Source organism: Jaculus jaculus, unplaced genomic scaffold (assembly GCF_020740685.1).
Source record: "Jaculus jaculus isolate mJacJac1 unplaced genomic scaffold, mJacJac1.mat.Y.cur mat_scaffold_37_1_1805170_arrow_ctg1, whole genome shotgun sequence".
Classification (NCBI taxonomy): Eukaryota; Metazoa; Chordata; class Mammalia; order Rodentia; family Dipodidae; genus Jaculus; species Jaculus jaculus.
This window is the reverse complement of record NW_025423493.1, coordinates 1,416,423-1,429,088: the sequence shown is the minus strand read 5'-3', so window position 1 is coordinate 1,429,088 and position 12,666 is coordinate 1,416,423. Positions and strand designations below refer to the sequence as shown.

The following is a 12,666-nucleotide window of genomic DNA, read 5'->3' as shown; positions in this document are numbered from 1 at the left end:
ACTGCAGTTCTTTAAGATGTGTCAACAAACAGGTAATGCCTCTAATAATATTAATGCTAGAGGTAGTTTGTTTGTTTTTTTTCTTAGAAAGGGTCTTGCTTTATTCACAGGCATTGGCCTTACAGGTGAATCATTATTTGTCATGGGCAAGTTTTCAGTGGTTTGATTTCTGATTCATTGGGCACATCTTTATTAAGATTTTTTGCTCACTTACAGGAAGTTCATTCAGTTGTAGGTACATTCATGCAGAGCTTACTATGTGTGTACATTTCTCTATTTGTTTTCTAGATAGGGACTCATTCTAACAGAATCTGATGTGGAACTTACTCTCTAGTCTAGGGCTGGCCTTGAATTCCAGGGATCCTTGAACCTTTGCCTTCCTATTTCTGTGATTAAAGGTGTTGATTTTTTTTTAATTATTTATCTATTTGCAAGCAGGGAGACAGAAGAGAGACAGACACACAGAGAGAATGGGCACACCAGGACCTCTAGCCACTGCACACGAACACCAGATATGTGTGTCCCTTTTGCATCTGGCTTACATGGTTCCTGGGGAATCGAACCTGGGTCCTTTGGCTCCGCAGGCAAGAGCCTTAACCATTAAGCAATCTCTCCAGCATGTAACTAGATTTCTGACCTCATTAATTTTCTTGTACATTAAGGATTATTTATTACTTTATGTGTGTTTTTATTGATTATTTATATGTGTAGGAGAAGTATGAGTGCAGAAGTTCTCTTGCTGCTGTAAACGAATGTGAGAATTTATTTTGTCAGTGTTTTCATCTGCTTACATATGCATGATTTGAGAACTGAACATGGTTTGTAGCCAAGCAACTTTAGTGGCTGTGCCATCTTCTCAATCCCTTTATTTGTACCTTTTCAAAATACTTTTATTGACAGTTTCCATGCTGGTCCATAGTGTACTTTGATCATAATTCTCTTCTCTTTTCATCTTTAATTCTTTCTTTTGTATTGTCCTTCCACTGAAGTACTTCTTATCAAGCTTGTCCCTCTTCTATTTTGATGTCCTTTTGACCTCCTTCATCATTCACCTGGAAATGTTGATGTGTCCAATATCATGGCAGTCTTGTGCAAGTGATGACACCTGCTGTGAAGTCATGAATAAAAAGTATGCTCATGAATGCAGAGTGCAAGGTGTCCAGAAGATAGCTTTCCAAAGCCCTTTTAGCACCTCTTCTGTGTTGTTCCTGAGCTTTGCATTAGGTGCCATTGATGTCTAATTTAGTGTTGAGAACTCAGCAGTCACTTTTTATTTTTAAAATATATTTATTTATTTATTTATTATTTATTTATTTATGACAGATAAAGAAATAGAGAGAGAACAAGAGAGAGAGAGAGAGAGAGAGAATGGGCACACCTGTGCCTCCAGCTGCTGCAAGCAAATTCCAGATGCAAACACTACCTTGTACATCTGGCTTATATGAGTTCTAGGGACTTGAACCTTTGTCTTTTGGTTTACAGGCAAGCCCCTTAACCGCTAAGCCATCTCTCCATCACAGCAGTCACTTTTTCTCATAACTCTGATGACTTTAGTGCCTCCTCAATAGTCACCAAGAGAGAAATTTGGTAGGTATAACATATTCATTTAGTCACATCACCCTAATAGCTTCCTTCAGGGACTATGTCTTTCCAACCATAAACTTTTTAAATGCTTAATTTAGTTATTTGAAAAAGAGAAAGGCAGACGCATAAACAGAGATAGATGGGGTGGGGGGAAGCCTGTAGCCACTGCAAAAAAATACTCCCAAGCAGGAACCACCTAGTGAATCTGGCTTACATTGGTATGGGGAATCAAACCTGAATCCCCAGGCTTCACATGCAAGTGCCTTAACTTCTAACCCTTCTCTCCAGCCCCAAATCATAGATTACTTGAATAGGGTTTTATTATCAGGCATAGATTCACTTTCATGTAGTAAACCTCAAATGGAGTCAGAGAGCAGTCAGTCACAACTCTCTCCAGACCACAAGTCATTTTAATTTGCATTTCCCTGATGGCTAAAATGTATAATACTTTTTTGAAATATTTATTGGCCATCTGTACGTCTTCTTTTGAGAACCCTCTGTTCAATTCCATATACCATTTATATCCCTTGTTTGATTTTGTATTGCTGTGTTTTGAGTTCTTTATATATCATGTTCAAATTTTTAATAGGTGGGCATTTTCATCCATTATGCATATTCCCTATATTTATTGCATTTAAAAATTTTTATTGACAATTTCCATACAAGTAGACAATATGGTCACAGCTTCCTCTCACAACCCTTTCTTTTCATGTTTCCAAATATCCTGTCTCCTGAATTTCTTTTACTTTCCTACAACTCTCTTCTATTTTAATGCAGTAATTTTTTCCTCTTATTTTTCAGGTCTTACGTAGGCAGCATCAACCACTGTGAGGCCATGAATATTATGACCACTTTCATTCCAGAAGACAGCATAGTAGGCAGTTGGCTCTTAAATTCTTTCTGCCATATTTTCTGCAGTGGTCCCTCAGCCTTGGAGGGTATAGTAGATATGTTCCATTTAGTACTGAACACTCCACTGTCAATTCTTCTCAACATGGTGGCAAGATCTGAATCATCCCAGTGGTCTTGAAAAGAAAAGTGTCTCTAACCAAATGTGAGAGTAGCACTAATATGTGGTCATAAAGGTATATATCTAGAGGGCATATTGGTGGGTAAAATATATCCATTTAACCTGATAACAGTAGTAATTTTCCCTCAAGGGTTTGTGTCCTGCCTAGCAATAGATTTTCATTAAGTTTTCAGTACTAGCCATCAATACTTTCCCTTGGAACAATCTTCAAATCCAATCAGAGAGCACTTCGTTCACCCATAACAGGCATGCCACCATTGCACCAGTTGTACATTTGGCCTGGCTGGCCAGCCATCAAGCTTGCAGAGTACATTGTTGGTTAATAACATCAATGACTTCTCACCAAACAAGGTGCATAGCTCTTTTCAGCATCTAGACAGCTAGTCAACATAGAAAAGGCTTTCAGATCACCTGCAGCTACATTTCTCAATTACCTTCAGCACAGGCATATGGAGTCTTCAGCAGTAGGATCTTGCCATCTAATTCTGGTGGGCAACCAAAGACCTTGGCCATAGTCTTCAGTGTTTGTGGGGGCATCAGGGGCCTCCTTAGTGAAAACCTCACTAGAAATTATCCAACCCTTGGTACTGAAAGTTTTCTAATAATAACCTTTGGCTTTTAAGCACATCATTTGTCTACCTTCACAGGAAACTTCTACCCCATCCAAATTACTCATATTCTCTCTCTCTCTCTTCATATATTTATATGCTAGTGGGGAAGTAGGTTTCTACATGGCTTACTCAAAAACTTTTTAAATTTGTTGAGAGAGAAAGGTGAAAGATAGGCAGGGAGAATGGGTGTGTCAGGGATTCATTCACTGTGAACAAGTTCCAGACACGTGCACCCCCTTGTGGGCATGTGCAGCATTGCACACTTGAGGAACTGCATCTGCCTATGTGGCCAGTGGAGATTCAAACATGAGTTCTTTGGCTTCACAGGCAAATACTTTCACCAATAAGCAATTTCTCCAGCCCTCAAAACATCTAAAAAACTTAATTAAGCCTTCTCCCACCCCTCTTCTCTTCCATCCCATTCCCTGCTCTCTTTTCATATTTTTAATTGAGCTCTTTAATATAAAAATATATTGCGGTGGCCTTGTCCTCCCTCTTTTTCTCCCGTGTGCGGATGCCATTCCGTCGGCCTCGGCCCATGGTGCTGACTCCTAACGCCATGCCTTCAATTAAGTTGCAAAGTTCCGATGGAGAGATATTTGAAGTTGATGTAGAAATTGCCAAGCAGTCTGTGACCATCAAAACCATGTTGGAAGATTTAGGAATGGATGATGAAGGAGATGATGACCCAGTTCCCCTACCAAATGTTAATGCAGCAATACTAAAAAAGGTCAGTCAGTGGTGCACCCACCAAAGAGAAGCGGACTGATGATATCCCTGGGTGGGACCAAAAATTCCTGAAAGTTGACCAAGGAACACTTTTTGAACTTATTCTGGCTGCAAACTACTTAGACATCAAGGGTTTGCTGGATGTTACATGTAAGACTGCTGCCAATATGATTAAGGGGAAGACTCCTGAGGAGATCCGCAAAACCTTCAATATCAAAAATGACTTTACCAAAGAGGAAGAGGCCCAAGTGCACAAAGAGAACCAGTGGTGTGAAGAGAAATAAAAGGTTGTGCCTGACACTGTAACACTATAAGGATTGTTCCAAATACTACTTGTACTCCTCTGTTTATGATGTTAGTATTAGACACACAGTAGGGAAATGCAGCAGCAAATCAATTGTATTAGCATAATAGTGTCCTCCTTGCATGTGGAGTCTGAGTACAGATTCCAAGTTAAAGGCAGAGTTCCTTCAAGTGTGAGCGAAAGTTGTCTTTCTTTACTCTCGATAAAACTGAGCTATGGTTTCTCTGGAGAGAGTGGCATCTTGGGCTTCTTCTGTTTTTTGTAAAGCGATTTCTGCCTGGTTTATTGTCCAGTTAACTTCAGTGAACTTTTCAGAGTTGCCTTTGTAAATAAAACAACTTCTAAGAGGGGTTTTATAATAGAAAAACTAGGATCTTTATTCAAGAATTGGAAACTGGAAGCAGACAACCTGAAGTTAATGCTCTGACTGGAGTTGTTAGGATGTCTCCAGCCTCCTGAGCCAAGCAGAACACTGCTCTTGATTAGCTCATGTGTAGCTGGGTTCTCTTCATTGAACCTGAAGACTGGGGTTTGGTTTTTCTTTCATTATCATTTTTTGGGGAGTGGATTTTTTTTAAATTTTTAATTACAGCTTTGAATATGTTGCCTAGAGACTTAGTTATTACCCAGTCTGTGGTTTTGTGGGGAAATGTAACTAGACAATTTGCTAGGTTTCAATTAAAAAAAAAAAAACAAAAAACCCTGAGCCATGTTGGGTTCATTTTTGGTCCGCTTCAGTGCTGAGGTGTTGGGGGCCTCTGAGGCTCTGGCTCTCTGATTTGGTAGGAGTTGATTTTTCTCTGCATTGATCTCCTTCCCCTTTGTGCTGGTATCCGGTTCACATCACCCTTGCTTATTTCGCCAGTTGTCCTTAGTTTCAGTTGGGCCCCTTTCAGAGTCACATGTTGGGTCATGATTTGCAGAGACATTTATCATACCAATAACTGGGGGCTAACTCCACAATGCAGGACCCATTTTCATTAACAAGGAGGGTCTAGTGGTAGGGGGTAGATCACAGATGAGCCTAAATAATGGTACCAAACTGCCTGTATTTACTGAAAAGAAAACTAATAAATTAAATTAAAAATAAATAAATAAATATGCAATGTATGAAATTATAAAAAAAAACCCACTTAATTCATGTGGTATGTCATCCTTTTTATAATCAGTGTTCCCACATGGGGAAAACACACTACTTGCACATAAGCAGTAATTTAATCTTTAACATTAATGTGTGGCAAAACAGAAAACAGCTAGCATGAGCGCAAGATGACTTTTCAATAAAAAGTAAGTTTTACAGTAAAAAAAATAAAATAAAAAAACATATTGCAAAGTGCTTATTTCCCATGAATTATATAATTATGTTCCTTGCACAGTCCCATTTCACTGAGGTCCCTGCTCAGTGAGATTATCAGACATTATTTTGGGGTCATTAATGCACCATTTAGTTTCTGTAGTGAGGAGGCACAATGCCTCAAAAAAAAAAAAAAAAACTTTTCCCACCCTGTGGCTTTTACATTCCTTCTGTCCCCTCTTCTGCAATGTTACCTGAGCCGTGGAGGGCTTGATACAAGTCTCCTTTACTGTTAAACTCACAGCAGCCCCTGATTTCCTGTGTTGATGAGTTTTGAGAATCCTCACCATATACACCCATATCCCTGTAGGAGGTTCTGGGCTAGCAGTGAGAACAGCACTCATACTTCATCCATCACTTCCTCTGTAATGTTTCCTGGGCCCTGTCAGATGTGATAGAGATGACTCATCTTGTGCTAAGTAATTGGCTTTCTTTTCTTGTCACAATAATAAGTCCTGGGTTTCCCTTTTATTTGCTGCCATCTGTAAAAAGGTAAGTTTGAGATCAGAATGGATCATAGGGTATAAGTGTAGGCACTTTGGTGACTTTTGATGGGCATCACTTCTCCTTTTAGCCAAAGTACAGTGAGATCTTCCCTCTAGGGTCTCTGACTTTCCAAGCTATAGGCTCTGACTTGACTCTCAATTCAAATATGAATTGCCTTCCACTGATCTTCCCTCATATCCGGTCAGAGAGCAGTTGATTACCCCCATAGCTTGTGTGTCAATGTTACACTAGTATAGACACATTACCTTAGCCAGATGATTTTGTAGTTTATAGGATTCATTACTCGTTCACACTATTTAGTGACTTTCATCCATTCATTTCAAGTAACTGTAGCCTATGGTATCTTAAGCAATAGGCCTTTCTGGTGGGTAACCCAAGTGCTTTTGCAATGGTCTGTATTAATTTTGTGACCTCATGGGCCTCTCTGACCTTTGTTCTTTATGTTGAGTATTCCCATTTTGGCATTGGTATTTACCAGCAAGAGCCTGTGGTTTTAGGTACTTGTGCCCAACTATCCCTCTCTTTTTTTAAATAACATTCTTTTACTTATCTGAGGAAGGTTTCATCATTAGTTTTGTGGATTTCTCCTCCCTCCCTCCTTTACCCATTCACCTCCATGTTCACCCAACACTTTTATTCTTTCCCTTTAATTGCCTCCCTAGTAATAACCTCCTCTGTTCCCTCCGTGCTTTTTCTCTTTAGAAACTTTATTCTAGCTTCCTTACCAGTATTACTGAAGCTTACTAGAAGTTCTAAATAAACCAAACTTCCATGTTGGGATCTGCATATAAGCAAGAACATGGGACATATTTCTTTCTAAGCCTATATAACCTCACTTAGTAGAACTTTCTCAAGATCCTTGTATTTTATTGCCAATATCATAATTTATTTTTTCTTACCACTGAGTAAAACTCTGTGGTGTATATGTACCACATCTTCATTTTCTAATCATCAGCTGATCGGCATCTGGGTTGATTCTATTTCCTAAATGTTATGTCTAGAGTAGCAAATAATGTGGTTAAACAGGTGTCTCTATGGGAAAGACTATAGTATTTTGGCTGTGTCCATAAGTTATATAACTAGGTCAAACAGTAGATATATTTTGATTTTTAGAAATGTCCATACTGATTTTCCTAGTTTGTGAAGAATTTTGCACTCCTACCAACAGTGGATGAGGGTTCCTCATTTCCTCCACCATATCCAGCATTTACTGATACTTGGAAGCCTTTAAGATGTGTTATTTCTTCCTTTTTTCTTCCTCCCTCCCTCCCTTCATTCTTCCTTTCTTCCTTCTTTTTTTCCTCTCTGCCTTCCTTTCTCTCTCTCTTTCCCTCCCTTTTCCTTCCTTCTTTTCTTCCTTCCTTCCTTCCTTCCTTCCTTCCTTCCTTCCTTCCTTCCTTCATTCCTTCTCTCTCTCTCTCTCTCTCTCTCTCTCTCTTTATGTAGAGTCTTGCATTATCCCAGGTTATCTGTAATTAACTATGTAATCTCAGGGTGGCCCCAAACTCCTGGCAGTCCTCCTACCCCTGCCTTTTGAGTTCTGGGTTTAAATGTGTGAGCCACCATACTCAGCTTCATTCTAAGTTTTTCCTTCAATATATCAATTTCTTTATTAGCTCCATTTTCATTTCTTGGTTTGACTTTCATCATTTTACTACAAATTCATTCCTGCATGTGATCATGTCCTATGTGAGTTCATTTTTTTTTTATTCCCATTCATTGGTACTCATTCATCTTATTCAGTCTTTTATTCAGGTCTTCTTGATCGTGTTCCATTTTACTCAGCTGTCTGTTGAGGTGTATTTGCTGTTCCTCTTTCATTTCATTCATCCATTTGTTCATGGCTTCAGTAAACTTGTTAAGTATGCTTTTGGTAAATTCCCTTTTGTATACTTTGGAGTTTTTTCTAAGTAGTTATTGAATTTTTTGTTTTACTTTTTTATTTGATTGGGGGTGGGGTGGACAGTGGGCACAACAGAGCCTCCCGCCACTGGAAACATACTCTACAGGTATACACCACTTTGTCCATGTGGTGCATATGGGTCCTAGTGAATTGAAGCTGGGTCCTTAGGTTTCACAGACAAGTGCTTTAAGTACTAAGCCACTTTGCCAGCTCATCTAACTAGGTTTTACTGGAGTATTCCACTGTGGGACTAGGCATTCTTGTTGGGTATATCTTGCCTTGGTTTCTTGTGTCATTTGTTTTGCATTGGGGATTGCCCATCTACAGATAGTTCTTTGTCTTGCTGACAATGCAGCAACAACTCCTCTTGCAGAGCTCATGTTGCATGGCTTGGTGTATCTTGATTCAGGTGATTGTGGGCTGGTGGTCAGTCCACATATCTGAGATGGCTAACTGGAATGGGTATTCACCTGGAATATGTAGTCTTCATGTAGATCTAGACTGGGGAAAGTGACTGGCTTTGGATTCCCAACACAGGGCAAAGCTCTTGTGCAGGCCAGAGCATGAAGCCAGTGCCTCATAGGCGTGAACCCCTGTCTCCGTGTGCACAAGTTGAGGTTGTACACATGAGACTGAGTGTGTGCATAAGGGGTGTGGTGCACTTACCTGGAGCCTGGGTCACCTTGTCAGTGCCAGGGGCTGGTATGCAGTCAGCTCCATCGTCCCTACTAAGAGTGGCACAGGATTGCTGGCATGGAGTGAGATCAGTGCCAAATTTGACTGATTGCAAATCTGAGTGTATGTGGGCCAGTGTTTTATCCCAGGGACTAAATGCACACAGGCAGGGAGCAGGGGAGCACTCGCCTGGTCTCTGAGTGGCCTCCTTAGCTTTATGTTTGTTTGTTTGGTTTAGATAGTGAGTCAATGTATCCCAAGCTGTCCTGTAACTCACTCTGTCTGCTAGGCTGGGCTCAAACAGTGATTCTCCTGCCTCAGCCTGCATACTACTGGGTTTAAAGGTGTGAGCCTGATGCCTGGCTAATAACTGATCTTACCTCCTTCTTTCCAGGACATGAGTTACTTTCCCTGCTTAAAACTGTGGAGCACTTCACACCTGACATTTCAGAGGCTGTCTCTGCAAGCAGATGGAGTGATTGGGAGCAGAGAGGGGATTGGCTGAGGGGCATTTCCACAAGAGGTAAGGTGCACATATCATATGCACACAGTGAAGAAAGCAGGGGTCCCTGTGAACCCCACACTCCACACTTCAGAGGTTTTTGTCTTCAGAAACAAAAGCAGGAGCCCATGTGCTTACCAACTGTCAGGGACCTTCAGCACCGCTTGTTTCCCTAGAGAGGGAGACTGAGAGTCTGAGGCCTAGCCTCACCCCCAAGCAGAAGACAGAATGACACTTGAGAATGTGACCTAAGGACAATTTAATTGTTCCTCACAGGTAAGTACTCTGGATGAACATGGTGCCCAGTGCTAATGAGGCCACACTCCACCCTTGCCATCTGTCTTCCAGAACCTTCCCCCTGTGTGTCCAGCACAAAGATTTCTGTGGAGCAGGTCTCCAGCAACAGAACATTTCCAGTTGGAATGGTTGTAGAGGTCACCTTCTGAGTCCTGATGATCTGGACTGTTCTTGCATAGACTAAGACCAGTGGTAAATTTTGTAAACCTAAGACCACTAAGTATAAGCTTTTCAGGTCCTGTTGATCCATATCTTTGTGAGTCCTTGGCCATGTAAGTCTCCCAGAGCTCTGCAGAGGAATCAGCTTCAGTAGAATACAATTTGAATTCATATAATCATTAATAATGGTCAACATCTTTGTTTCATTTTGCATTTTTGAGGGTGTGTTTTGAGGTTAATTATGTGATTGTTTAGTGATCATAGGTTCTCTTTCCCTGAATGCCATTGGCCCTTTCCCATCATTTGCATTTCCTGGATTGTTTTGATTTTTTGTGGTTGTTCTTTGTAGATGTTAAGTCCGTGAGTTGCAGATAACTTCTCCAAGAGAGTTTGGGAGATTCCTTCGGGGAATATTGGTCTATGCATGTCCCAAAATTGCTATAGCTTTGTAATTATGTTGGGTGAATGGGAGATCAATTCTACTTGCCACTTTAGAGGTGTTGTATCCTTGTTTTTTTTTTTAACTGCCTACCCTGCTTCTGCTTTACCCCCTGCCTTCCTTTGGCCTGTCTAGGCATGGCCTTGTCCACTGCTCACATGGCCGTGCTTTTCCCTAACCTTGATCCCCTCATGTTTCACCTAGCCTTGTCTTCCTCTAGGTCTGCATTTCCAACCCTCTTGCCTTCTTCCTGGCTTTGTCTTCACTTATATGGGGTAGCCTTCCACCTTGCCTGGCCTTGCCTCCCCCTTTTGTCTTTCTGATGAAGCTGAAGTTCAGATTGCATCCAGGTATTCATCAGTGCTGGAGAATTGAACCTAGGCAGCATATTTTGCATGCAAGTGCATTTCATTTCCCCAGCCTCTGTTTGTTTTAAGCAGGGTCTTATTCTGTAAGCCAAGTTGACATGTAACTCATGGTGTAGGCTAGGCTACTCTCACAGCTGCAGGAATATTCACAGCCCAGGCTCCAGTGTCATGGATTTACAAGCTTGATCTATCATGCCCCGTTACTCTATTTCTTTTGGTCCTTTGTGTGTAAGAAGATAATCTTGACATTGTCACTTGATGTAAAAATTATTTTGTTATCTTCTCTGCCTCTTGGAGGCATGTAGAAATGCCCACCATCATTTTTGGTTGTGACAACTTGCTGGGTGAATCTCTAGGTTGTGCCCTGTAAGAAGTCAGGATGCTTCCAATTCTACCATATTCTGTGCAGGTCAGTGAAGAACATAGTATTGTGGAAACTTACATGCCATTACTAATGTGACTGAGAAGGGCCAATAGAAACTTGAAAAGCAACTTGTGTGGGTTGGAGGGAAAAAAATAACTATTGGAAATTTGTTAGAAATTTGGTTGAATATCTGAATATTTGCACATTTTTAAACATGTTAGTTGCATATAATAAAAGACTCAGTAAGATTTCTCCATTCTACCATTTTGTTGAAACTAATCTCCTTTTTACTTTTTAATTCTACTTTCCTTGCATAGATTCTGTCTGCATTTCATAACTTTTCCTTTTGAACAATTAGCTCCTTAAAATTTCCCCCTTACTCATTTTCCATTTAAGTACCTAGAGCCATAAGAGTGAAGTTACAAAGAGTGATGGATATCACTCAATCTACTTTTTGTTTTCTGACATGAAACACATTCCTACAATGTTTTTCTTTTCATAGCCTGTTTGCCAAGTGCCTGAATGGGTGCAATAGTGGCATGTCGGCTCTGCAGGAAACCAACTGCTCTCTTATTGGACTAGAGACCCACTCTATGGGAGGGAATATGTGCCTGGTACTGAAAACCTAATCAAAAGCCTGTGGCAGGGGAGGTCATGAGGCTTAGGGGTATAAAGCCTGCTTTAGTCTGGCTAAGTGCATGTATTATTTGCACCAAACTGTCCTGAAAGCACTACACGTAATGTTCACATTCATATATTAATGCTGCTCTCACTTCTACTTAGAGAAGCGTCACTTTTCAGATGGCACTCACTGCAGGGATGACCCAAAAGGCAACATAGTACTGAGCAGAAGTGACAGAGGAGTGTCCTCCACTGAAACATCTCTTTCACAAACTCCAAGGCTCAGGATCCACTGCAGAAAAGGTGGTGGAAAGAATGTAAAAGCCAAAGGAAAGACACCACTCCTTACAAAGCAACTGTTCAGACAGAAATTGGCCTCGATATCCATGACCTCACTGTGCCTAGCAATACTTTCACAAGACCATCACAGTAGGAGAAAAATGCGACGACATCAAAATAAAAGGGAGACTAATGGAGAGAGGCAGGGGATATGGTGGAGGGTGGAGTTGTGAGGGGGAAAGTGGGAGAGGGGAGAGAATTAATATCGTTTACTGTCTTTAAGTATAGAAGTTGTCAATAAAAAATAGATTGAAGCCAGGTATATTGGTGCACACCTGTAATCCCAGCACTTGGGAGTCAGAGGTAGGAGAATCACTGTGAGTTCGAGGCCACTCTGAGACTACATAGTGAATTCCAGGTCAATCTGAGCTAGAGTGAAACTTGACCTAAAGAAAAAAAAAAAACATTGAAAAGTTGAAGGAATTATGCTAATAAAGATATTGACATTTAAAATAAAAAATCAAAACAATAAAGCAAAACACATTTATACACAAAATAAGATGGAAAAATTACAATAGACCATAATTTCACTAAGCTTCCTTTTGCTCTTTCTGCAATTATACACCTGTGGCCCCTTATGAGCCACTTCCTTGTGCAGAGTGGCCACTCTCTGAGGCAGAGTCTCAGTCAAGCTCTGACCTGGAATTCACTGCAATCATCATGCTGCAAGTTTCCAAACACTGAGATTGAACATGTGATCTACTATATCTGGCTATTAACTGTTAATCACAGTTTATTTCTGTAATTTTGTGACTTTTAATTAGTTGTTGTTACTTTTTGACTGTGTTAATTAACTGAATCCTACATGTAGATATACTCATTTTACAACAGAATGAATATGGGGGACTTGGGTGTATGACACTTAGTAAAAACATATATG

At 40.5% G+C, this 12,666-nt stretch overlaps 2 pseudogenes; both read left to right on the top strand.

Annotated features, from left to right (window-relative positions):
* Positions 1-12,666, top strand: part of LOC123457349 — a 158,683-nt pseudogene that overhangs the window by 87,689 nt on the left and 58,328 nt on the right.
* On the top strand, positions 3,785-4,280 carry LOC123457350 (annotated as a pseudogene).